This window comes from Rhinolophus sinicus, chromosome 3, assembly GCF_057876585.1.
Source record: "Rhinolophus sinicus isolate RSI-liver-muscle chromosome 3, RSI-T2T, whole genome shotgun sequence".
NCBI classification, from domain to species: domain Eukaryota; kingdom Metazoa; phylum Chordata; class Mammalia; order Chiroptera; family Rhinolophidae; genus Rhinolophus; species Rhinolophus sinicus.
In genome coordinates this window covers 176,639,821-176,666,247 of record NC_142503.1, presented here as the reverse complement: position 1 = coordinate 176,666,247, position 26,427 = coordinate 176,639,821, and the positions used below count along the sequence as shown (strand labels likewise).

Genomic DNA, 26,427 nt, shown 5'->3' with positions numbered 1-26,427 from the left:
ATGGATACATGTGTGAGTGAGTGAGTGAGTGAGTGAGTGAGTGAGTGAGTAAGTGAGCGAGCAAATCAGAAGGAATCAAGTGTGGTGAGGCATGGAGCATGATTTGCTTCACACACCAAGTCTGTTTCCCTCTGGGGAAGGCCTTGGAAAAATCAGAAGCAGATCTCCTGCCATGGGCCCTGGCCCCTGTGGAGGCAAGGTGGTTCTGTTGGGTGGCTGGGCCTTCACCCATCTCTGCTGGGTTACTACAGCCCATTTAAAACCCGAATCCTTCAAGTCTCACTGCATTATTAACAGAATCTATATTAAGTGGGCTGCCTTGTGTTCTTCTTAAAGGAAATCTACTCTGCACTTAAAGAAATAATAAATTATGAAAATGATTATGATTCTGAAAATTATGAAGACAAGAAAGCTTGTCTTCTGGGGCAAAAAGACAAGCTTTCTCCTTAAAGAGCTCACAAAGGACCCTAAAAAAAATCCATTATTAGATTAGTCCCTAAACAGACAACCACAGGCTAACGCCATTGATAAGGAGCTCTAAAAGTACAGGGTTTAAATCTGGTGGTTTATAACTACCCTTGGATTGTAAAGGACTAGGTAAGAATCAAGGCCCATCTTGCTCCAACTAGATCTAACTTCGAAGGGAGGTGGAAAGCAGCTTCTGGGGTGACCTTTTAGTTGTGCTTTTCTTGTGTCATAAAATCATTAGCTTCTCTCTAGTTATGCCATTTTTAAAATATACACTGCACTCCTGTATGCTTTTAATTATGCCTTAAGGCCAAAATGATTACCCCTGGGAATGCAGATCCAATTACGTAATGGAAGTCAGTAAGAAAATACATTTCAATAACAGAAGTCATTGGACTCTAACATTTGGGGACCCATTTGCTGACTGGAAGGAGGCACCAGGAAAGCTCATCCCTGTCTTAGCACACCATGGGACTGCGGTGAAGCGGGCTGTGGGGCCTGAGAACACTTGGCGCAAAGGCTAGCGCGGCCACTCCCAGTGACTGTTGGGGAGCACATTCCATGACCTCCGGGAGCCTCAGTGGTCTCATCTCTAAAATGGGGGTAATGACACCCACTTGGTAGAGTTGCTATGACAATTAAAGAAAATCACGTGTGTCTAGTGCCTGGCACACATGGTCTTTCTTTCTTCTCCTATTGCTCTCTCTCCCACCATTTAATGACAGATGTGGCAATAGCTTGATTCTGGGAGAAAAGGTGAATAAGATCCTGTCCTCAAGACATAAGTTCCCATAAGAAATTTAGGTGGCACAATAGGACTGAGGAAAATACGTGGCTTGGGAATCAGAGAGACATGGCTTTGCCTCTTGTTTGTCTCTTAACAGAGATGATTACCTCTACCTTATAGCTTACGTTTATAGGAAGATTAAATGAAACAACTTAGGTAAAACTCTATGGTGTACCAGGCACACCATAGGTGCTCACTAAACACCCGGATGGTTTCATATGGTCATTTTTACCCACAGAAGTGAGGGGAACATGGCAAAAGCCATAAGAACTGTCAGATAATATGCCATGAGAGTTCGGAGTTGGAGGAGAGGACTTTCAACGAGAGAGAAAGCTAGGAAGGCTTCAGAGAGGTGGTGACATTTAAGCTAATTTGGACAATACATAATGGGAGAAGGTGGAAGGAGAAAGAGATTCTTCTAAGCCCATGTGTGGAAACAAGATAATTTGGCTAGTAGTCCAGGCTGGCCAGTGTAGACAGCAGTCTCAGGAGATGAGGCAGGAACCTGAGGCTGGGGTCTGATCAGGACAGCCTTCAGGGAAGGAAGAGCTGGGAGCTTCCATTGAAGAGCTGCTAATGGTTCCTGAGTAAAGGGGTGTGAACTGTGCTGAGCAGGTGGATGTGAGGGGAGGTAAGGGAGACTGCTGGCTCTGGGACCAGGGCCCTGTCACCTAGAGCCTACCGATGATTGCAGGGTAGATTTGCTGAGCGAGGCCAGATGCCAAGGGTGTGTGGTGGGCATGCTGCAGACCACAGGCCCCAGACCAGGGTTTGGGGGTTAAGAAGGAAGGGCCAGACGCTACAGCACATTTGCTCTGTACCTGTCTACTGAGGGGACCCCTTCTCTTCCTCCTTTTCTCTCCTGCTTCCCTCCTCACCTCTTTCCTTCAGCTGAGCAGGCCGGGGGAAGGCGAACAACCAGTGTGGGGGAGTACTCAGGGAGCAGAGCCCTTGCCAGTGTCTGGGGAGGAGGTAAGAGAGGCTGGAAGGCTAGAATGGCTGGTGCGGGTTACTGCTGGGCCTGGCCCTACCCTCCCGTGACTCTTTTGGGGTCTCCAGCCCAGGGCAAGAGCAGGTGCAGCTAGCATGGGATGGAGGAGCTGGGCCCAGGGTCCTAAACTCAGAACGCGAGCACGGTCAAGACCCTGGATAGCATTTCTCTAGTCCACAGATGGGCTTCCAACTTGTCCGTAAAACTGTGTGTGTGTCTATCTGCCTGGCTTGCCTCAGATTCTCAAAGGGATCTGTGACATCCCAAAAGCTTGTCAATGTAACCCCTTCATTTTCCAGGTGAGGAAACTGACGCTTAGAGAAGGAGAGTGATTCACTGGGTCCCACAACTAGTTAACTGCCATCCAGGGCAAACTAGAAGAAAAGGATGTCTGTCAGGAGAGCAGGGGTGCTGGGAGCTGGCTCAGGAGTGGTAACAGAGAGGGGAGAGGGAGGGCGAGGGGAAGAAAGGAAAGCCCAGAATTACCCAGGGATTAACCATCTGTGTGTTTTGTAGGGAAAAGTCCCCTCCAGGACACCTGATCCCTTTCTCCAGGTATTGTTCAACTACTTTCCCAGGAATGGGCTGGGCGGGATTGGTGCCTGGGGGTGGTCAGAAGGGGGAGGGGGAGAGATAGAAAGCAGTTGAGAGTGTGTGTGTTGAGAGATAGAGAAAGAGAGAGAAAGCGGGGTGGGGAGGAAGGAAGGAAAGAAGAAGGAAAGCAAAGCATAGTACAGATGGTAGAGAGTGAGCCTAGAGGCATGTAAGGTGGGCAAACCCTCCTTCCTAGCTCAGGAAGTTCTGCCAAGGCCCTGGTGCTGGGACATATGTGGGGGAGGGCTTCCACCAGGAGTTTCCTGAGGGCAGGTTCATGAATCTGAACTTGAGGGCTGAATGTACAGTAACACATAGGACTTGCCATTAAAATTCTTTTTAGCCCTTTCTCAGCTTTACTTTCTCTTTCTTCCCCACTCTCCTCAGGTGGTCATTACAGGCTTTGAAATCACAGATTCTAGCAGCAGGAAGAGATCTTAGGGACCAGTGAGCCCAGTGGTTTTCAAAATGTGCTCTGATGGGTCTCAGGAGTGCCACAGGATGACAGGTGGGAGAGGGGCTGACAGGCTCCCTTTCCCTCCAGTGCTGTGACAACCAGAGCAGCACAGCTGTCATTGATGGACATTCCACCTAAGATTTTGTGGGGGAAGCAGTTCCTTGGCTAAAAACATGAATTCTAAACTCCCTGCCTGCCTCCCCTGAATTTAGAAGGGAAACCACAGCTGAGACTTACTCAGATGCTGGGGAACCCAATGCTGAGCTGGGTCCCACGTCAGGCCTCCCAAACCCCAGCTCAGTTGTCTGGTCTCTTCTTTCTCCTTGGACTCAACAAGAGGAGGGGAGGCTGGCAGAGGAGAAGGGATTGCCTGGGTGGTGTGTGAGGCCCTGGAAAGGGAGATATGGGAGCCCAGAAAGCGTGGTGGTTCTTCTGCAGACATGGTCCCCTTGCTAAAATCCTGGATCATGAGTTGGGCCTTCTGCTCCTGCCCAGCAGGGAAACTGTTGCAGAGTGGGGGTGAGGAGTAGGGGAGGCAGTGAGGCCCTAATTTTATACCCTGGAGGTTTCAGTTTTTTTCTTCTCCAACCCAGGGGTATTGGGATGACTCTGTGTCCTTGTCAGCTTGGTGGGAAGCTCTAGCAAGCACGTCTCTCTCTTTCTTCCAAGGCTGAGTAGACAGATGAAAGCTGGCCCCCTGCCGCTGAGCTGGGTGCTCCAAGCAGAGGTGGCTTCTGGACAGCTGTGAAGGCCTCATTTCCATATATGCAAATGAATGCCTGGCTCCTCTCTTTCTCAGCATCATCCAGGCAGACCCAGGTGCTGTTGGAAGAGTCCCAGATCCTGCATCAAAATTAGCCTCTTGAATGGATTTTTTGGTCTCCCAATGTGAAATTTCCTTTGAGTTCCTTCCAAGACCCTGGGACCCTCCACAGTTCTCAACTCCACCCCCCTGCCAGTCATGTTAGTTTCCCAAACCCTAGAATTAAAGCTGAAGAAACAGATTTGGAGACAGCGGGGGTAGTGGGCACAGTTCATCCTGGGAAGCCAGGAGATTCAAGGTACTGGTCCCAGCTATGCCTCTGGTTCAGTGTTACCTGGGGTGAGCCACCTCACCAACCTCTGCCCCACAATACCCTCGATGGGTAAACAAAGAGAGGGGCTGAAGGTCCCTTCCAAGCTCCAACAGTCTGCAAATGTTTGTGAACCCCTGTGCATTAAGGCTCTTTGGTTGTAAACAATAGATACCCACTCAAGGCCACTAAGTTGAAACAAGGACATATTACGAGGGCACAAGGGTGCCTCAAGAACACATGAGTGGCAGTGGGTGGGTTCAGAAGGGGAAGGGAAAGAGGGTTTGGAGAACTGTCTGGTCCCTCCATCTTTTCACTCAACTCATTTCTGGGCAACTGCTTTAATCCTTTTTCTCAAGACTGATTTTTCTCTGCTTCTCAGTGTACTCATGCATGGTGGAAAAATGAATATTTTACAATACCACGTCCAGGGAAAGTGACCCGTAGAGACTGAGTCAAATGTCTCTCAGGGGTCTGATTCCAGATTCCTGGGGGAGACTGTCTATTGGTTTGGCTTGAGTCAGGTGACCACATCTGGTCCAATCAACCATGGCCAGGAGGTCAGGGACACAGAGGAAAAACATGGCTGTCTGAGGCCCATAGTCTGACTCCAGAAGAAGGTTTCCAGGTCCTGGGCAGACACCCAAGGAATCCACTGTATCCTACTAAGTATAATGTGCTGAATTACAGTGAGAGCTATGGAGCTTTTACAATAAGACAGACACTGGGCAAAGCATATTTCATATAAGAGTCAATAAACCAATGACTTAGATGCTATTATTATTACATTTAATCCTTATAACTCTCCCTTGAGGTGATTTCCATTATTCTATCCATTTTACAGATGGGAAACTTGAGGATAGGTGAGGTTAAGTAATTTGCCTAAGGTCAGCAGAACTGGGATTCTCATTTGAGACTTTCTGCACGTTAGGTTTATCTTCTCCAACATAATAATTTCTGTTCAGTAGGACTCTGGTGAAAATTAAGTGACACAAAGTGTGACAAGTGCTTAGTGACATGAGTGGCATGTAGTAACCACTCATTTATGATGAAATGGTCCTTTGGCTTTTGCTTGAAATCCTGTAGGAACTGAGGATTCAATATCTTCAATAGCAGTCAATTCTACCTCTAGGCAGCTCTGACATTAAAATGTCCTTTGTTTCCTGAACTTTGGGCTGGACTGGAATTGGACTCTCAGTAACTTCTATCTACTGCCCTAACTCTACCTGTTAGGGGCCACAATAGGCAGCATTATGGCATATCAAAGATGTCCACATTCTAATCTAAGGTTGCAAATGGAATTAAGATTGCTAATCAGGTGACCTTAAGATAGGAAGATTAATCTGGATTATACAGATGGGTCCAACATAATCACATGGTCCTTAAAAGAGAGAAGAAAGAGACAGAAGAGTCAGCGTTAGCATGATGTGACGTGATGTGAGAAGGACTTGAACAGCCATTGCTGGCTTTGAGGATGGAGGAAGGGGCCACAAGTCAAGGAAAGAAACCCGAAACCCGAAAATGCAAGAAAGTAGATTTTCCGTTAGAGCCTCCAGAAAGGAATGCAGCCCCACTGACACTTTGATTTTAGGATATTTGATCCTCAGAACCAAAAGATAATAAATTTGTGTTGTTTTAAGGTACTATGTTTGTTATAGCAGCAACAGAGAAATAAGTACAGAAGCATTTCAAGGAAATCAGGTCCTGAACCTAGGATTCAGTTCTCCTGAGTGTCTTGTCTTCTAGGCTGTATAGCCCTGGCTCCTTTAAGGGCTCCTCAAATGAATGTTTTAAAGAGTTCAAACCATATCAGAACCAAGGAGAGATCATTAAGTTTGGCAATTATTGGTTCACTGGTGACTTTCTATAAAGCTAAGCAACCTAACTAGCACAGGATGGAAGGAGTCTAGACTGTAAAGGTTTGCATTTGTATGATGGCGGTGATGATGGAGAAGAGTAAATGAAGGTATAATTGATCACTTCTCAGCCTCTCCCAACACCCTGCTAAATATCAGAGTAACCTTTAACGAAGACAGAAGCCATCAATTAAATAAACAGATGCTTTGATGGAAAATAGAAGTATAAACACAGGCACCATCTCATAATTTGCTGATGGTAAATCAACCTTATGCACTTGGTGGGCTGTTCTCCATCTACACTAAAGAAAAAAGGAGGAAATCTATCACAACGCTGTAGGGACCTTCATGAGATCTGCTCAACACCAAAATAGGTCACAGAAAAAGGTTTGACATCTTCTTCTTTAAAAAATGACATCTTAAAAACAGGAAGTTGCATATGAGTCTGTCTAGAATTATTTAGCCAGTTCCTTTGGAGATGCAGGGGGATGGATTAGATGACCTATGGATAGTTCCTGCCATCTTTTAATTCTAGGATCCACTCACACTCACGATTAAACTATATATACAAGTTGCTTAATACAGAAAAATACACTGAGACATAGTTCTAGTGACCCGATGATGTGTATGACATATTCAGCAAAAGTGGGCCAGGGATTAATATTGCTAACGTCAGTGTGGTCATTTTGGGCACACAGGGGGTAATCTTTCATAAGGGTTCACCACTCTTCCATATCTTAGTTCATCTATAATGGACTGGCAGAGGGAGATGGTTATTAGAAAATAAAATGCACTTAGAGTCCCTCCATGAATCATTTATGGAAGACACCATGCTTAGCAAAGACTATGAAAATATGGCTGTTAAGGGCATCTCAGTCACTATTCCGGGATGGCTTTCAAGCATGACTACTGACCACAGAAATGGGCCCAGACACGCTGGAAGGATTTAAGCTGTTAGGGTGGAAGGGAAAACGTGTGGGTGGAGGCTGAGCCCAAGGGGGAGGCCTTCAGAAGCAGCCAGTGGCAGTACCCATACTGTGAGGGGTCCCTCTCTTTACTTTCCTTCATGTTCCCACTACAGGCCAGAGGAGGAGGAGGAGGTCTGCTGAAGAGGCAATTAATTCAACAGAATTGAGGTTTGGGCAATTAACTTTTAAATACGCTAGCAGTTCAGGAGAGAGGAAGTGGTTTCTTCTTAGCACAGCCCGTGAAAGATGGTGTGATGTTATCAAGGCTTTTGGGTAACCAGCAAAAAGTTTTTTAATCCCCACTCTGCCCACACTCAGAGTGTTAGAGCCCTGATAGCCTAATGAGAGGGGCCTCAGGAGCCTGAAGGAGAGACTTGGTGCTCTCTGGGTCGACTATAAATAGATCTTGTTAAGGTTCTTCTAGAAGGCTGGGGGAAGCAATCAGCTAACTAAAGAACTGTGCTGGAGTTTGCCCAAGGATACAGTCGGACCTAGGCCATTTGTTTCCTTTACAGTTGATAACTAAGGAGAAATGTATTTGCTTCTTGCAGGTGTGTTTGAATCACAGCTGGAGAGGTGGTGTGGTGGAAGAGGAAGGGGAGGCCTACACTTGGGGCCAGGAGAACCCTCCTTTGAAACTTGGCTCTACTATGTTTGAGTAGTTGGCTCTTGGATAAGTGACTGTACCTGTTCTGGGTTCCTCTGTAAAGTAACGGTCAAAGTACTCACCTCACAAAATCCTACCCTGATAGGAACGTTAATAGATAGTTAATAAACACGCACTGTCTTGTGGGGCTTGTGAGGAGACAAACTACTGCTCTGAGGGAGTTAGGAGAGCTTGGTTCTAACCCGTCCATGTATTATAGAACAAGGGTGTGTGTGCACTGAATGCCCCACACTCTCCGGGTTTAAAGCTTCCTGGATCCCCTCTTCCTGGGCACCACTTCTGATTCAAATGTGGTGGTGTGGGCCTAGGAATTTGTTTCTTGTCACCGGATGTTTGTGAAACACTGGATTAGATTACTGTCTTCTTAACATATCGGATCGTAAGGATTCTAGCGTGGATGCAAAAATACAGACTTCCAACTCCTCTATCAATGAGGCCTAGGAAACTGCATTTCTAGCCAGCACATCAGGTGATCCATATGGTCAGGTAGGTTTGGCAACCCCAAATCGAAATGATGTTTAGGGTCAAAGTCTATCACTATTTCCACCCCAAGCTGGTGTTCAGCTAAGGTACCGAGGTCTGGCCATATCATGTGTCAAAATAGGAAACATTTCCATCCAGTTGGTAAGTGGCTGCCCCTCCCCCCACACCTCTCCCTAGGGTCCCAACCCAGCCTCCTTGGTTCCTCTCCCAGGACCCTCTTCCACCTCTGCACAACCCAGTTACTAAGGGTTAACATCTCACACAGGGGGTCTGGGCCCAGCACCTCTTCTGGCTGATGGGTACCTGTGCCACCACAGCTGTCAAATATTTCAGTGCCACCCCTGCCTACCCTCATTGAAGTGATAATCAAGTCCTAGACTGTTAAACCTTGAGAGGGGAAGCAGAAACTGAGAACAACTCACGGGTTTCCTAATTTTTTCCTGCTTTGATGTGGTCTTAGTACATAGTTGTTGTTTGTTTGTTTTTTCTGGTGGTGGTACATGTATTTTCCCAGAACGCCTGTGTTAGAGTCTTGATTGCAAGGGGTGGCCCCTCCGCTCATCGCAATGCAGCAGAAGATGGTTTACTGGCAGTGATGTTCCTCCCAGTGGCACAGCCCTCTGGGATGTCCCCCATGACTGTTCACTACCCTCCGTCCAGCTCTGCTCAGATCCTGGGACTGGAGTGTCAGCGAGTCACCCACTGCGACCACAGCCTGCCAGAACTACCCATCAGCATACACACTACACCACTGCTAATGGTTTTGGGATTTTATTTGGTAAAACTGTTTTTTAAAAATTCTTTTAGAACCATCTTTAAAAAAAAATGTTTGCAGCATAAAAATGTGTGTATTCTCACGAGGTATTTATGATAAAGATACATGGAATGAATGGTGGCAGGATGGCAATCTAGCTTCAGAAGTTAAAAGAACAGACTCCAGAGTTCTCCTTTACCGCTTGTGACTTGGAGCAAGTTGTTTTAACCTTTCTAAGCTTTTGTTTTCTCATCTGTAAGGATGAATGGATGAATCTCATAGAGGCTTTGTGAGAGCTGAGTGAGATTTTGTAAGCAAAGCATTGAGAACATGGTCTGGCATATAAGAAAGAACTCAATAATAAATGTTACCTGAAGGCAAACTTTTTAAATAAAGAGCCAGATAGTAACTATTTCAGGCTTTATGGGCTAGCCGGTCTCTGTCACAACTACTCAACGCGTTCATAGTGGTGTGGAAGTGGTCACAGACAATACTGTAATTGAAGGGCGTGGCTGTGTTGCTATTAAACTTAATTTACAGTAACAGGTGGCAGGTTGGATTTGATCTTGGGGCCATAGTTTCCTGGTGCTTGTTTTAAAGGAAGACGGTATCTCATGGAAGGCAAGAACAGCTAAATCACCAGGCCTCCTGGATCTTGGCATATAGTTCAGGAACTGGGAGGGTCTGCTGGGCCTTTAGGAATGGAGAGCTATTGTCCCCTCAGCACCAAGAATTCTTGCCCTTTTGCATTTTGGAGCTCCAACTCCTGTTTCCACTTCTGCTGCTACTGCCACTGACAGTCAACCGGCTCACCCTCTGTTGTCATCTTTTCTTCATCTCAGAGCTGCTTCTTCCTCTAGCTCCTGCTTACTCCTACATCTGCACAGTGGCTTCTTTGGGTACCTTTCAGCTTCTACTCCCACACTGTTTCCTGACTCTTGCCCTGTATTGGTGCGAATCCAGTTGGTCTGGTTAATTCCCACTGTCCCTGTTTGGGTGGCGATTTTGTTCCAGATACATGATGGTTAATTTTGTGTCAACTTGACTGAGCCATGAGGGTGCCCAGCTATTGGTCAAACATCCTGAGTGTCACTGTGAAGGTGTTTTGGATGAGGTGAACATTTGAATGGGCAGACTGAGGAAAGCAGGTTGCTCTTCCTAACGTGGGCCTCATCTAATCAGTCAAAGATGGAACAGAACAAAAAGGCTGAGTAAGTCAGGAACATTGCCTGCCTGACTACCTGAGCTGGGACAGTGGTATTTTCCTGCCCTTGGACTGGAATTTACATCATTGGCTTTCTTGGGCCTTGGCTTTTTGGACACAGACTGGAACTATAGCACTGGCTCTCCTGGACCTCCACATTCCTAACTGCAGATGTGGGGACTTCTCACCTCTCTAATCTTGTGAGCCAAGCTTTAATAATATATCTCTAGCTCTCTATTCTGTCTATCTATCTATCTATCTATCTATCTATCTATCTATCTATCTATCTATCATCTATCTATCTTACTACTGGTTCTGTCTCTCTGGAGAACCCTAACTGATAATAGGCCTCTGAGCCATATACAGGCTGGGAGCCCTTAGGTCAATCAGCACAGCGCTTGGGAATGAGGGTCAGGGGGTCCAGGATCTGCTTCTCACAGCAAAGGCCAGTGGGAAGGAGTTCCCTAGAAGGAGCCTGGATTCTGGGGCTTGGCATACCTAGCGCACTGTCTTCCTGTATCGGTTTTCTAGCATCACTTATAGAGCTATCAGCCAAGCATTCCTTAGCCCCTCACATTACATTGCCCATTAGGGTCATTATCTAACTCTTTAACAATGTAGAGAAGCAGTGTGATGGAAGGAGGATGGGCTCTACAAACAGACAGTGTCCAAAAGCAAGTCACTTCTATGACTCCCAGTGTCTCCTCTGAAAAATGGGGATAATGGCATTACCTTGCATGGCAGGGGCAAAAATTAAATGAGATGACGTGTGTAAAATTTTCCTGCACGTGTAAAGCGCTCACCAAAATATTGAGTTCTGTAACACATTTTTGGATCTTCTCTTGAAATTTTGCATCTTCTGACACCAAACTGGAATGTTATATCTATTGTATCATGGTGCCTCAGGCGCAACTTTCAATGTAATGTCTTGTTGTATTTCCTTTGGTCTCGCTGCGCTTGCAGGTGGTAATAGGGAGCACCAAGGAACTTCTGATGCTTGAAATACAGACCACTGTGCATCCATGTCCATGCCATGCATTTCTCATTGTTGATAGTCTCTTGGGAACCCGCAAATTTGGCTGAAAGTCTTGGCGACGGACTCTGCCAGAGAACACACCGGTAACTTCTCAGCCTTCCCTTGGAGAGCATTTTCAGAGAGTGCTCAGGGTACTCTTCATTTTCCTTCTTATTGGCTTCTTCGCTTCTCCATGCGAAGACTGAGTAAGCCTTGCTCTCCTGGAGTCAGGTGTGCTTGGATGACAACGAATCCCAGGGTTTGTTGCTATTCATCCTGGTCTCAGACATTTGGGGGACTCACCTCCTGGAGCTGGGGAGGAGGAGGGGAACTGGCTTCCCAGGGCCTCTGTTGGCTTTCAGTGGCAGAAGGGGAAAGGGGATCTTGAGGATGTGGGAGGAGAAGCAGGAGGGGCTGGCCTGGTTGGGATGCCCATCTCTTCAGGGTAGATGTATCTGTTTGCTGTAGCTCTGGGCACATTTTTTTGGTCTGTTTTCACATGTGGGTGTTTATTCTCTTCTGCAAACCAAGTTGCCACACGAGATCAGAGTTTGCTGGCCTCTTCCACTTCCAGCAGCCTCTCAGTCTCTGCAGGTCATTGAACACTGTAGACACTACTAATGCTGAGTGAGTGATTGAAGGCCAAAGCCTCCGTTAGAAGCAGTCACCAGAGGCCCTCATTTACATTTAGGTCTGTTGTTGCCACAAGTGTTCACGGAGGGCCTTCTAGGTGTCAGCACCACAAACAGACATTACATAATTATTTTGGTCTGAAGCCAATGGAAAGATCAAATTTAGTTCTCCAGCCAAACCTGGTTTAATATGCTTATTATGAAAACAAATATATTGGGGGGGGGGGAAGATAAGATTAAAAAAACACCCAGAATTCCACCACCAAGATAATCACTATTGATCTTTTCTTAAATCTCTCCACTTGCATGCATATTGTTTTTTTTTCCAGAATTTTTTTAAATTAAAATTTATTGGGGTGACAATGGTTAGTAAAATTACATAGGTTTCAAGTGTACAATTCTGTAATACATTATCTATATCTCACATTGTGTGTTCACCACCCACAGTCAGTTCTCTTTCCATCACCATATATTTGACCCCATTTACCCTCATGTACTACCCCCCTCCCCTCTTACCCTCTGGTAACCAATAAACTATTGTCTGGGAAAAAGACAAACAAATAAAGAAACAAAAACTCATAGACACAGACACTAGTGCATATTGTTTTAAATAATTGAATTCATTTTTATATTCAATTTTGTTTCCTTCACCTCAATACCAATATCATTTAAAACTTGTTCCTCAACATTGTTTTGATTCTTTATATACATTTATTTTTGGTTTATAAAAATAATGGATGTTCATTGTGAAAAAATGGAAGAGTTTAAAGAGGCTAAATAGCATCATATAACTTCTGCCCAGATCTAGCTACGAGAGTTCCTTCCAGTCTTTTTTTCTATGAATTTATTTGTATTTGTTGTACAATATTGGCAACCATATGCCATGTGCAATTCTTTTAAGTCCTTTTTGAAAAAGGTTTAGTGAATAATATGCACACATGATTAAAGAAAAATGGCGGATAGAGTTGCTTAGGATGAAAAGCAGTGCTGGGTCTGCCCCCTGGTATCGCCAGGCCTGATCCTCAGACACAGCTATTTTTATTAGCCTTCCTGGTGTTTTCTTCTGGTGGCTATGTCAGCCTGTGTCTCCAGTGGACATGGGTCTACCACTATTTCCTGCTTATCAATGTTAGATATTATCTGCTAGACTTCCTGCTCTCACCAATGGCTTCTCTGTCCCCATCTCCTCCATGGTAATAATTCCTCTATTAGTTATTTACTGTAAGTAACAAATTTGTATCTTTTTAGCCATGTTCTATCGACTCTATACAGTCATTTTGACCCTTCATTTTCGATCGGGGGGAGATTCACACCCTTCACGCCCACCACTTTTTTCAGCTTTTCTCCCCATACTCCATAGATCAACTTCTGTCTACAGTACTTTGGCTTTTTCAATGTCACCATTTACATGGTGTTCCACAACAACAATTAAGTTTTCCATCTTTCCTATAGGTTCATTTGGAAAATTAAGAATCAGTAAACAGGTTTTATCATTGTGGCTGTGTCACCATGGTTCATTGCAAAGCTAAGAAGGACTCCAAGGGTACATTTGCTGCTTGAACAGCTCTATTTTGCTAGGTTTTCATTGCCTGTTTGTCTTTATCAAATTCTCTGTTTCACACCAACCTTTCATCTGATCAGGTAACCCAGAAAGTTTGCTGCTCTTGTTTTCCAGAGGCTCTTCTCCAGGGGCCTCTGTCCTACTCCAATCTAGACTGACTGCCCTTGAACCTACTGCACAGTCCCAGCTGACACTGCTCTCACGCTTTTCCTGCCTCGGTTCCTCTTTTTCATGGATTCCTTGTTTTCCTTTATGTAGGTTTCTGTTTGGTTGCAGTACATCAAGTAACTTCCAAAAACTTGTGTGAAGGAGGTAAATGTTTTGAGTCCTTCCACCTTCCTAAGATTTGGGTATGGAGTTACCGGATTGAGCCTTGATTCCGTTATCTTTTCTTCATTCTCTTGATTTACCCTCTTGGAGAGTTCCCGTAATTTTCTCTGGGTCTTTTAAATCTATATATCGATATCACTCTCTGTTGTGTGTGTGTGTGTGTGGGGGGGTGGGGGGGTGGGGGGGTGTTTAAGAATGGAGCACACTGATTTTTGGGGGATGGTATGGGGGTACTTGATTACTTTCTGCGCCACATTTTGGCAAGGTAGGAAACAGACTTCCACCTACAGGTATTCAATTAATTCTTCTGCAGTCGCCACCTTGCTTCACTCCTGCCCTTCGTCACACTGACATTTCTGAGTCCCCAGCCTTCTTCCTTTGGCCAAATCACCCAGTGACTGTGCTCTAGGTTGAGGGACCCATCACTGTTTGGTTAGTTACTACTCCTCCATCAGATTTCTAACTTGCCTTCATCGTTTGAAATTGGGCCCCCTACTTGCTCTTTTTTCTTTCCTATCATTTGGTGGGAGCTTGGAGAGAGATGCATGCAGTTAATGTGCCATGTTTTACTGAAAATCTCTCTCTATATTATTTAAACAAAAAATTTTATTGAGATATAATAAAATAAAATAAATCCACCACTTTTAAGTCTGTAGTTCACTGAGTTTGAACAAATGCATCACAGTCAAGATACAGAACATTTCCATCTCCAGAAATTTCCTTTGTGCCCCCTCCCAGGCAATCTTCACACCCTCTTCCTCACCCAGCCTCAAGTAACTAGTACTTTTGCCTGTTCTAGGATTTTCAATAAACGGAACATACAGTATATATACTTCTGTGTCTGGCTTCTCTTTTTCTGGTGTAATGTTTGTGAGATTCTTCCAGGTTGTTATATACATCAATACTGTGTTCTTTTTATTGCTGAGTAATATTCCATTGTAGGTAGGTGCCACAGTTTGTCTATCCATTCACTTATCGGTGAACATTTGTATTGTTACCAGTTTTGATGAAGAGATGATGAGCTTCACATTCACGTAGGAGTGGGATTGCTGGGTTATGTGGTAAAAGTATGTTTAACTTTATGGGAACCTGCCAAATTCTTCCCCAAAGCTGTTGGATTATTTTAAACTCCTACTAGCAATGAATGAGAGTTCCAGTTCCCCTGATAATATTAAAACTAACTGTCTTTGCAATAGTTAGTATTACCCCTCTTTTTAATTTTCATAAGTGTGTAGCAGTATCTCACTGGTCTAATTTGCATTTCTCTGATGACTACTGAGGTTGAGCATCTTTTCACGTGCTCATTATTAATTTTATATATCTTCTTTTGTGAAGTGTCTTCAAATCTTTTGCCCACTTTTTAATTGGGTCATTTTCTTATTTAGGTGTAAGATTGTTTTATATTTTGGAGTCAGGTCTTTTGTGAGATAGTCCCTATGTGTTTTTGAACTCTGTGTTTCCCCCATTTAATACTGTATTATAAGCAATTCTTCATGAACTTTGTTTGAAAACATGTTACTAAATATTTGTTAATATTCTGCCATGTACACGTATCATTATTTAATAATTTTTAAAAAGTCATTGGACATTTATGTTTCCATTTTTGTGATTGTCTTAATAACAGTACAATGCATATCCTGGTTTTTTCCTTAGATAGGTTCCTAGAAGCACAGTAATAAGGTGAAAGGTTAGAACATATTAAGGACTTTTGATATACACTGCCAGATTGCTTCCCAAAAAGTTTGTACCAATTTAAATGTCACCAGTAGCTGGTGTAAACCCCACACTAAACCACTATCAACTGATGGTCGTTGGCACCAATTCAATGCCAATAGAAACCCCCAATTTGGGGTGCAGTGAAGAGGGAAACTTTATTCAGTGCAAACAGCTCAGTTGTGATACAGGATGACTGTGGAACAGCCAAATCATGTTACAGCTCAGTTATGAAGCAGCATGGCTATGAGGTGGCCCTGACACAAGGTGGCCCTGAGGCCAGGTCCCTCTCTGGCCAGATAGCTTTGCTCTCCTCTGGTGTGCTCCAGTTTGCTCCAGCAAGACAGCTTTGGTGGTGTTTCATCATCAGTGTTTCAGTTCTAGCAGGAAAAGTGTGGAAAGGGAAAGTGAGCTCACAGAGCCAGAGGGGAGCTTGGTTATTAGACAGAAATCCCCACCCCTGGTCCCTGATTAGCTCATCCTCATGTAAATGAGGACTCCAAATCCTCACAGTTTGGTCCAAAAGGATTGTCCTGATTAGTCAGAATGGAGCCACTCTGATTGGTCAGTAACGATGCTCCTGGTGGATATAGCTGTGCAGCTCTGATTGGACAGGGAAAGCCTCAGTCCTACTGGTTGAAATATTATTTCAGGAACTCCTTTATAAGGACTGGCTCAGACGGCAGGAACGGAGTGCAGGCAGGCACTTCAGCAGTTTGTGTGAGAGGCCCCTGTGTAGAAATGGCTGCTAGGTTATGTTGTTTTTTTAAATTTGAGCCCAGTTAACCAACAGGCAACCTTCTTATTAGATATCGTCTTTGCCAAGTTTGGATAGTCTTATTTGAAAACCAAAAAAAAAGGCTAATTTAATGGGTGGAAATAGTAGTAGTTTATAAGCTGCATTTCTTAAATTATTAGAGTGGTTGGACATCTTTCCAAGTGTTTAGTAGTCATTTATTTTTCCTCCTCTGTGAATTGTTTATTCATATCTTTTGTCCTCCAATGGTTTCTGGGGCACATTTCCCAACTCTTCAAAGAAGTTGCAGTGGGTACAAGTGTTCAGCATTGGAGTCGGGAGGAGAGAGACATGCTGGCAGCCAATCAGCCGGGTTGATGGGGGGGCCCGGGACACCCAGCTACCCTGCACACTGCTTTCTTGACGTAGGACAGCCAATCTGTGAAAGCTTCCATTTCTTTCTGTACATAGGTGGGGGCAACACTGTGGGTGACCCCAAAAAAGCATGCTTTTTGCAGGTTAAATTGTAACTTTGTTGCCTAATGGAGCATGACAGGGTTATGTAAGGTCATCAGACAGGGTCAAAATGGCTCCCAGGCCAGCAAGTTTTGATAGTAACGTCAACAAAAAAATTGCCAGATCTAAATAATAAGTTTGTCCCTTAGGAGGGAGGAAGGAGTGCGGTTCTGAGTTATCGAAATGAATGTAAAAATGTCCCAGGCCTGTGGGTGTAAAGGAGATCACGTGGGTTGTGATCCTCTTATTTCATTGGATCTTGCCTGAAACTGATCATGCAGAATGCCCCCCAAATGTTTTGAGTCCAGGAGTGCCTCATAATACCCCTAGAAGAAGTCCCCCCAGGCAGAGGTGGAAGTCCCCAGGGCGTCTCCCATGCACTCAGGCATTATAATCCCTCTCAGGTCTTTCTGGGGGTCCAGGGCATGTCCCTCGTGTGCTCATAGATGATTGACCGCTTGACAACATTTATGGGAGTCCCTGGGGAGCCCCATACATCACCTCACAAACAAGTTTGCCCCAAGTATTTCTGGGAAGTCCCAGGGGGTATCTTACAAGGGCTCAAAATAAGAGTTCCCCCAATATTAGGAGGGTCCTTACATAGTGTCTCACATCTGCACCCCAGCCTGTTCCCCTGACCCAATATTCCTGGGGGTCCCTTAGGGAGACTTGCACCTGAGTTCACAAACAAGGCCTGTCATTTCTAGCACAGCCACTGCTCCAGCTGGAGGCTCCTGAGTCCTAGAGCACCCCACTGGACATCTGACCAAGCACTGCCGTCTCTTGGTGGGTGATGATGTCCCCCCTAATTGGAGCCTTTAGGATGCCAAACCTGCAGAATGGTTTGAAGCAAATTGGGTAGAATCCATTGTTCTCCTCTGTTGGAGGGTGGCCAAGCAGGGCTGTCTGTGACTCAATGTTTTACGTAATATTAGTCGACAGTTCATTCTATTTTTACTGACAGTTCCCTGTTCTCATATAAGAGTCTTGGTGGGCTGGCCCAGGAGATACATCTGAAGGACAGAATTATCCTTCTGATGACAGAGGCTTTGTTGCTGGATTAAGTTCACTACATCTGGCTGCTTCTCCCTCACCTCTCCCCCAGGATGAACCCTTTCCAAGGAGAATCCTCAAGCTTCCTTGTAAATAGGTGTATTATTCAGTTGCCAGTTTAAGGATGAAGGGATTTATTACAAGGTACAGGGTCGATTTTACTGAAGAATCAGGAAACCAACCAGGAGAAATGCCTGATGCCTGTTGGAGCAGAAACCCAGTTCTGGGCTTACTTGGACCCACATCATTTTTTCTGAGGCCAGAGACCACCATAGCTTCTTCCAAAAAACCAAACACCTCTGTCACCAATTCTGACCTTGCAGCACATGGCTGCCACCTCACTTCCACTTTCTGTCTCACAGTACATTTGCTTGGTGGAAAATAGGTCACTTGGAGTCTAGAAATGGATGTGGTTTTTGGTTCTTAGTCTCTCCAGTGCATGAAAATGTGTGAGAAGGGGTTTGGCATGAGTATTAGGTGAGCTACAGTGGACATGTCCCACTAGCTTACCAGAAACACACATACATGGCTGACCCTCAGGCTATGAATAAGGGGCTGTCATGGAGCACACAGTCCTAACATTCTCTGGGGAGGTTGCCCTGGTATGAAGATTCAATCTGTCCATTCCTTGTGGCTATTATATTCCCTACTGGGTAGATGAACTCCTTAGAGTATCTTGTTTTGATATTAAATAGTCAGATAACTTTGCTACCTTCTCTTATTTTCATTGGTTGACTGATTCATTCATCAAATATTTACTGAGTGCCTGTTATGTGCCATGCACTGTGGTAGTGTTTGAAGATATTAAAAGAATACAATATAGTCTCTATTCTTAAGACTCTTACTTGTCACAGGGAAGGGGTACAAGACATCAAGTCATTATGAGAGATCTGTGAGTACTGGTATAGAGGGAAGACCAAGATAACCTGGGGTGGGGGATGGAGTGGAGATAGATTGTGTTGAGTGTATTGTTTCAGGATTGAGTGAGCTCTGCAATGAGTCTTAAAAGTCAGAGAGGGTGGAGTTGGAAAGGCCTTCCTGGCCAAAGAGCCACATGTCCTAAGGAACACTTAGGGAACACTAAGTCATGCAAAAAGGCTGAAGCATAAAGTTCAGGGGTGGGGAGAGATGAGAGAGAGGCCTCAACAGGGGCCACTTCATGAAGGACCTGGAATTCTGCGACCTGAATTCAGATTTCATCCTGAAGAGAATTCTGACTTTATTTTGAAGATAGCTGCTGAAGAGTTTTATACAATAGAGTCATGAACTCAGACTTGTCTGTTAGAAAAATAAGACAGCCAAGTGGCAGCCATGTGGAGTATAGAGAGGAGATGACTGGGGAAAACAGGTTGAAGACCTAGCCCAGGTGAGAAATTCTGAGACTTGGACTGGTATCACGGTGGCAGGAGAGAAGAGGATGGTGGGAGAAATGTATAGAAGAGGATCCCAGGACATATCTCGTCTCTCATGGGATGACGGGGATGAGGCAAAAGGGAGAGAAATAGATGCTTTGACGGCCACTCTGAACCCCTCAGGACTGAAGGAGTTATTCCTCCAGCTGCTGGGAGACTTGCCCTTGGCTGAAGACAGATCTCTTGTCCAAGGTCACACCGCCTTCTTGGATAGCTCACGTCCAATGACTGGTCAGCATTTGCGTATGAAGGCTACATCTCGGACCCCTTGTCCCACCTCGAGACAACTCTCAGGGCCATCCCAGCTTCAGAGCATCCTGAAGTGTTGGCTGAGACTTTACTGCAGCTCAATGTGCCCCCCCCCCCCGTCTCCAATCCTGCTTTCCTCCCTTCCCTTCCACAGGTGGGAATTCCAAGAGCAATTTTCAATACATCTCCTTATGCAGACCTTCATTTAAGATGCTGCTTCATGGGAAACCCAAGCTTGCAATGGATGACGTCCAACTTCCCAACTTGTGAGCAGTGCAGGCAGGGTTGTCACTCACTGATATGTGGCATGTAGCCAAAGGAGGTGATTTGGAGTGGATGGGAGGGAAATCATGAGTTTAACATTGGAAACAGTGAGCTTAAACTTCTTGAGACTTTCAGAGAGTTAGAACTAAATTTCAGGAGAAATGTGTAGACCCCAAGTATAGATCTGGGAGCCATTTGTGTTCTGGGGTTAGTTCAAATTTTGGATTAGTTCCTATCTCAACAGGAAGCATATATCAAATTTCCTGGAAATGGAAATGCCATGATCCTTGGGTTTCTTCACCTCTGGTTCACATCTAGCTCCTGACTGCATTCTGAGTTACTGATCCATTGGGATATTCTAGTCTGCTTCCCTGCACACCTAGAATCTGACCCTGGGCTTGCTTCAACCCCATCCTCCAGACATACCTCAGCTCCAGCCGCTCCTATACTTGCGCATTATGTATTAGCCTTGACCCAACTCCCCAAACCCTGGCTTTTCTCCCTGTCTCCATGATCCAATGCCAAGCCTACTCCTCGTGTGAATCCCTCTGAGAATTCTTAGCTTCCCAATGGTAAATATTGTTGAGCTAGCCACTGTCAACCCCTGCTTTCTCTACACTCTTTCAGCTCTAGGTGGTGATGCTTTCAACCCATGATGATATCAGTTTCCTGAACCCTTCACTGTTGGTTAGAGTTTTATTCTCTGTAGGATCATGCATTGTAAGGGTACTGCTGTTCTACTGTCTTTGAGCTTCAACCCGTCTTTGGGCCTTTGCACTAGCTACTCCCTTGATGCCAGTGTGGTTAGCTGGTCCCTCCTTGTCGTTCAGATTGTAGCTTCACATGTCAGCTTTTCAGAGAGGACGCGCTTAGTTACCTGATCTAAAGTAGACACCCAGTTCTTCTCTATAACATCATCCTATTTTACTTTTCTGAATAGCACTTTTTACTATCGGAATTTTTCTTATTCGTTTGTCTCTCTATCTTCCCCCAATTACAATGCAAGTCTCTGGAAAGAAGGGTCCTTACGGGAATTGTTCACCTTTATGCTCCCAGCACCTAGTACAGTGCCTGGCACATTGTAGTTCAATAAATGCCTGGAATATTGTAAGTATTTATTGAACAACTGGCTGAATGAATCTATTCTTTGGCCCCTTACGAGGCTGAACATCCCCAGATATTGCATCATCTGGAATTAAATTTGAAGTCCTCACACCCTCTGTCTCCAAGCTTCTGGCATATTCTAAGGCAAAGCCTGCCTGAAATATAACAATTTGTGTTATGGAAATCCAGACTTATCCCTTGCCTTCTTGGCCATCAGTTCATTTTATCTCTTGGATGATAATTCTCTCTCAGTTTATTTTCTCCTGCACCAGTGACTTGATTGGTGGTGATTTGCAGAGGTTGGTCCATTTATGTGAAACACCTGCTTCCCACCAGTGTCCCCGTGAGCAGTCAGCTTTGGACGCAGTGCAGGAAGCTGGTGGGTGTCCTTCATAGCTGAATGGGCTTCCAGAATTTTCTGCAAGAGTCAGGTCCAAACTGGCACCATATGGGTGACCATCTGTATGTCATTTTGCCAACATTACATCGAACACATCTGCTGGCTTGTGAAAGAGACCTGGGTAGGCCTGGGGGTACCAAGGAGGATTGACAGAAAAACTGGCCTAAGAAGAAGGCTGAGCCAGATGGAGCAATTTCTACTTTGTGAGTCAGCTTGTAATTCAATTGGCTTCCCTTCACTTGTTCATGAAATCGGCAAACAGCAGCTCAGAAGATTGTGTTCTCGCATGACTCTCATCAACCTGCTCTGAAAACAGTGGACAGATGTGTCAAAAGTATTTTACACAACCTGAGGTTGCAAAGCACATTCTGGCGCATCAAAGTTCCCGTGGTAGGGAACTAGATGGCATGGAGGCTATGACTACGCTTCTATTCCTAGCATCATAGCCAAGTCATTCATCCAGCATGAGTCAGGCTATATACTACACGCTAATTACCATTGTTCAATGATAAGACTCACAGAACCGAGCGTCAACACATTTGATTGGATGGGTCTACATTCCAGGCAGAGGCAGCAGTGTGTGCAAAGGCTGCTGGTGAGATAAGCAAAACTGCTGGGACATGTGAGCAATTTCAGTGTGGCCACAGCATAGGCTCATGGAAGTGCAAGGGGTCAGATGAGGCGTTTGGATACCTTCCTAAGGACAATGAGAATGACAGACAGACTGATCAGAGGCATTAGAGTGTCATATCTGAAATTCCTGGGAGATGACTCTGGCTGCAGTGTGGAAAATGGGTTTGGAAAGAGACAGAATTGCCTGCAGAGGGCCCGGTCAGGCTGTTGTGGTAGGAGCCAGAAACAACTGCAGTGGAAGTGGGGAGGAGGAGAGTGGTTGGACTGAAGGGATGTAAGTATAGAATTTGTAATTGATTGGATGTGGAGAGGGTGAGCGAAAGGATAAGACTCAAACTTTTGTCTTGGGGAGACGGATGGATGGGGTGCCATGAACGAAGATAAGGAACCCCAAGGAACAGAAGGTGGGGACACTGCTTCTTCCTGCTACCTCTGAAGGAGAAGGCCTGGGTCAGCTAAGTGGCTCAAAAGGAGTTTCATCCTGTCCAGGCCTTTCTGAGGACCCCTCTCTCAGCTGCCCTTGGAAATGAGATTGCTGTTGAGTCCCCTTGGGAAGACTGAGGGGGATTGGATGGCTACCCTGGGCATTGTGCACTGGCCGCTGCTTATGCTGGGGTGCAGAGTGAGACCACCTTCCTGTGAACTAAAAAGAAGTGTTTACGAGCCAACTGAGTCTCTGGACCCTGACTCGGAGTATGAGAAAGGAACTCATGGCTTGTACTTGCTCACATGGGACAGGTGGAACAGGTAGAGGGCAGGGCTTTGGCTGGAGGGCCCTGTTCCCTTTTGAGGGCTAGGGAAGAGGCTAGTTCTGACTGTAGTTAGCTGGAGACCTGAGTCCTACCCCGTTGGTCATGTAGGAAGCTGAAGAGCTACTTGAAAGAGATCATATGCATAGATTATACCAACACAGGCTCTGCTTTCTCTGGAAAGCAATTTCAAAGCCACTTCATTCTCCACCTGCATTCAGCTAATGGCCTGATTATAGCCACACTAATAACCTTCAAACACTCTCAGGAGCAGCCTTGGCTGGGAGAGGTCCCACCTCCCTTCGCCCTTGCCCGATTTTATGCTTCTCTGGGACTGCAATGACAACAGCTGTTTATTCCTCCCAGGGCCCAACTTACTTGGAGAAGAGGCAGATGGCTGTGGACTAATTCCTGAAGTGCACTTCTGGGGACCATCAGCTTGGACTCCCAGGCTGACATCCCACACAGGCTACAGGTCAGAGCGTGAACACTTCCCATGAATATGGATGCTGAGAATGGGAGCTGATTGCTCTGTTCTGCAGGGCAAACTGTCACCCTGGATGGGAATGACATTTTTGCTGAGATACAGGGCTGGGGCACGGGGCGGGGAGAGGGGAAGGATTGTCCCCTGAGCCCCAAGGTAAGGTGTTTTAAGATTTAGGATGCTGGTCTCTTGGAGGAAGGTGTCACTATCAGGAAAAGCAGCACAGAGAGGAATTTGTGTCTGCCACACAATCTCTCCATTCAGTTCTTTTCTCTTGCCCTGACAGCACCCAGTTAAGAGCTTTAATAGTCTGGGGGCTGCAGAAAGAGTTTTGTAGTGGCTAAGAATTGACATGGATGAGCACCAAGACATCTTACAATTCTAAGGGGATAGGTGTCCTGGCTCTTGCCTTGGCTGATAATGTTCCCCCAGGTTGTTCTTTTTTTCTTTTCTTCTTTTTTTTTATTACCCAGATCCCACCAAATCTCTATGGTTCAGCTCATGCCCCACCCACCTAGTCCTTGAACCTATCCCTGATGACTCCAGCCCACACGGATCAGACTTACACAATCTGAAGAGCTCAGTTACTGCTGTGACCTTCAGTTGGGCATGTCATTATATTCTGCCATGCCCACTCATTGCTCTGCATGTATGCACCGAGACTGGGTATTATGCATGCACCATGTCTGCTGTACGCTCTGAGATTGTGAATACTTTGTGGTTAGGGGCAATGCCCTTTACTGTACATTGCTAATGTCTTGTGGTACTTGGTTAGTGCTGAACAGCCAGCATTCTGAGGGGTAGGTCTCCAGGACATCAGTGGGGCTGCTCATTGTCACTGGATATCATTATCTTAGGGCTATGGGAATGCCTCATCCAGAGAGATGCTGATGGAGACTGGTCCATAGACTTCCCTTTAGAGTCTCAGGACTGGGTGTTACCTCCTCTTCCTGCCCTTCCACAGCCCCTTTGTAGATCTGTGGGAAGGAGCTGCATTCTGAGTTGGATTTGTTATTTGGATGCCTGGCTTCCTACCTGCTGTAGCCTGCTTTAGATGGTCTTCTGCTAAAGGTGGTACATGTGGCATGGGGCAGTGATGACCAGGGACAGTGGGTCATCCATTCAGCGGACCTGAACCACTCAGGAGCTTTCATAGTTCTATGTCTTTGTCCAAGTCATTTGCCTTCCCAGAAAGATCCCATGGCGTCCCTTTCGTCAGTACCCACTTGACAAATACCTACTTACCCCTTAAGCCTCAGCTCAAATGTCACCAGTCTCCTGTAGTGTCTTCGAACCTCTAGCCCCCAGATTCCAAAATGTTTTATAATTTCGTTCACTTTAGTGCTTTTCACATGAAGCCATGTTCATGTATGTGCCTATCCCACTGGCAGACTCTTGTGAACTCTTTCAGGGGAAGACTCAGCCTCCTTTGCCTATATATTAGGTTGGTACAAAAGTAATTGCAGTTTTTGTAATTTTAACCTTTTAAACACGAACTGCTTTTGCACCAACCTAATATCATCAGCCCCAGCCTAACACGTCGTGAGTGTGCAATATATGTTTGTGAAATTGAACCAGGTGAATTCCGATGGCAATAAGGAGCCATCGCGATGTTTTAAGCAGGAAATGGATATATTTTGATAAGTGGTGGAGGGTTTTGATCCAATTCAGGGATGTTACTGCAAATGGTGAAGGTCAAGCTCTGGACTTCAGCTAAGGCAGAGGCAGTAAGAACGGAGCAAAGCAGAACTGATAGGATTCTATGTCATGTGGAGTGTGGCGGCTGGGAGCAAGATTAGAGGTTGACCCCAAGGCATTAGGAAGCGGGGGTGGGGGGTTCCATGGGGGATCATCAAGGGCGCATGTCATATGGGAAGAAGAAGAAGATGTGGATTTGTCCCAGGAGATAGTGAAGTTCCTTCCAAGTCAAAGAAAAATTCGAAGAGCATTTTCTTTTCCAAATTAGTAACATGATGGTCTTTCAAATGAGGGAAATTAAGTTCTAATGGTCAGAGCAGGAAGATAGGCTGTTTGTGTTCTGGGCTGAAGAGAGAAGCAGAGAAACTGTGAGTCAGAATCTAGGTGTAAGGGAATTTCAACCATTTGCTCTAAGGGCTGGGGCAGTTTAGGGGTCAATAGTTTTGGCCCCTGGAGGCAGAGAAGAAGCTTTGATCCTGTGCCAGTTCCAAGGCGACTCATACAGCCTCTGTGCCTCACTTGTTAAACCGAGATGTGATTCAGGTTTTGAAAGCAATGTCTATCTGTTACTGGGGCTGGTGACCCGGGTTAGATTGCCACTAATCTGAGCTGTTCCTGTGTCCCTTAGATCTGGAAATAGCAGCTCAGTGACATGAGGAAGTGGCTTTCTTCTGTGGGGGCTGTGCTGGGCTCCTTCCAAGGACACCAGGTGACTTAAGTCACTTTTCAGCCTTGAGTGGTAGGTGGTGCTTCCGATGGCACATGTAGCTCGAGCTCTAGTGTCCGGTTCAGACAGGTGTGTGACATGACGTTACTTCTCCCTGGGTGCGTTTTATTACATACACGGGCAACCTATCCCAGCTTTCTTCAAATTATACTCGTCTTGATATTTCCTGGTGACATTTCAGCTATTGCCCTGTCATGCTAAGTAACAGAGCTGCACTAAATGTGTGCGCTTTTCAGAGGAGGGGTAGAAAGGGCCAACTATTGAGATAGAAAGAGTGGGAGAGACAGGGGTCAGAGGTAAGCGCTAAGAGCTGGTGAACGCTACCGGAATGTAGAAACTTGGTCATGTGTAAATGTAGAGAACTCTGTTTTTTTCTCTGAGAGATTTCACTCAAATGTTCCAATTTTAGGCACCATAGACCACCCTTAGCAAATGACATTTCAAACTTCCAATGTATTTGCTCAGAAATTTTCCCTATAGATATAAATTTCACGTGGATATGAATATAGAATTCTGGGCAAGAGAAAATTATTGATAGCATTGGCGTTACTTCTGAGTTAGAGGAACTTTATGGCTTTGTTGTTGCTGTCAAATAGTATCCCTGCTTGTGACAGCCCCCTGTTGGGAACTTCAGTGCAGATATGCATGAAGATGACTTTCATAAACAAAATGGGGGTTCAGCCTCATAAGCCTGGGAGCCCTCTACCAGCAGCCTATCTCTTCAGATCGCACCATTGGTTCCAGAAATAAAAGGGAGGGGTCCTCTGAACAGAAGTCAATGCTATCACAAAGCCCATGTATTTATTTCCACCTGAAAGGCACCAAGCATCTCAGCCTTAGGCTCTCAAA

General features: G+C 45.4%; 1 long non-coding RNA gene across 2 annotated transcripts in view; it reads left to right on the top strand.

The window, feature by feature from the left end:
* The window catches only part of LOC141570533 (uncharacterized), a 55,930-nt gene that overhangs the window by 3,962 nt on the left and 25,541 nt on the right, over window positions 1-26,427 (top strand). Inside the window, exons 1-2 of one of the 2 annotated variants that reach the window (XR_012494619.2) lie at window positions 19,656-22,194; window positions 23,036-23,144. This is a non-coding gene — a long non-coding RNA (uncharacterized LOC141570533). Of the gene's footprint in view, window positions 1-19,655; window positions 22,195-23,035; window positions 23,145-26,427 lie in introns of those variants that run through there. The other variant, XR_016020900.1, reaches the window with a different exon arrangement.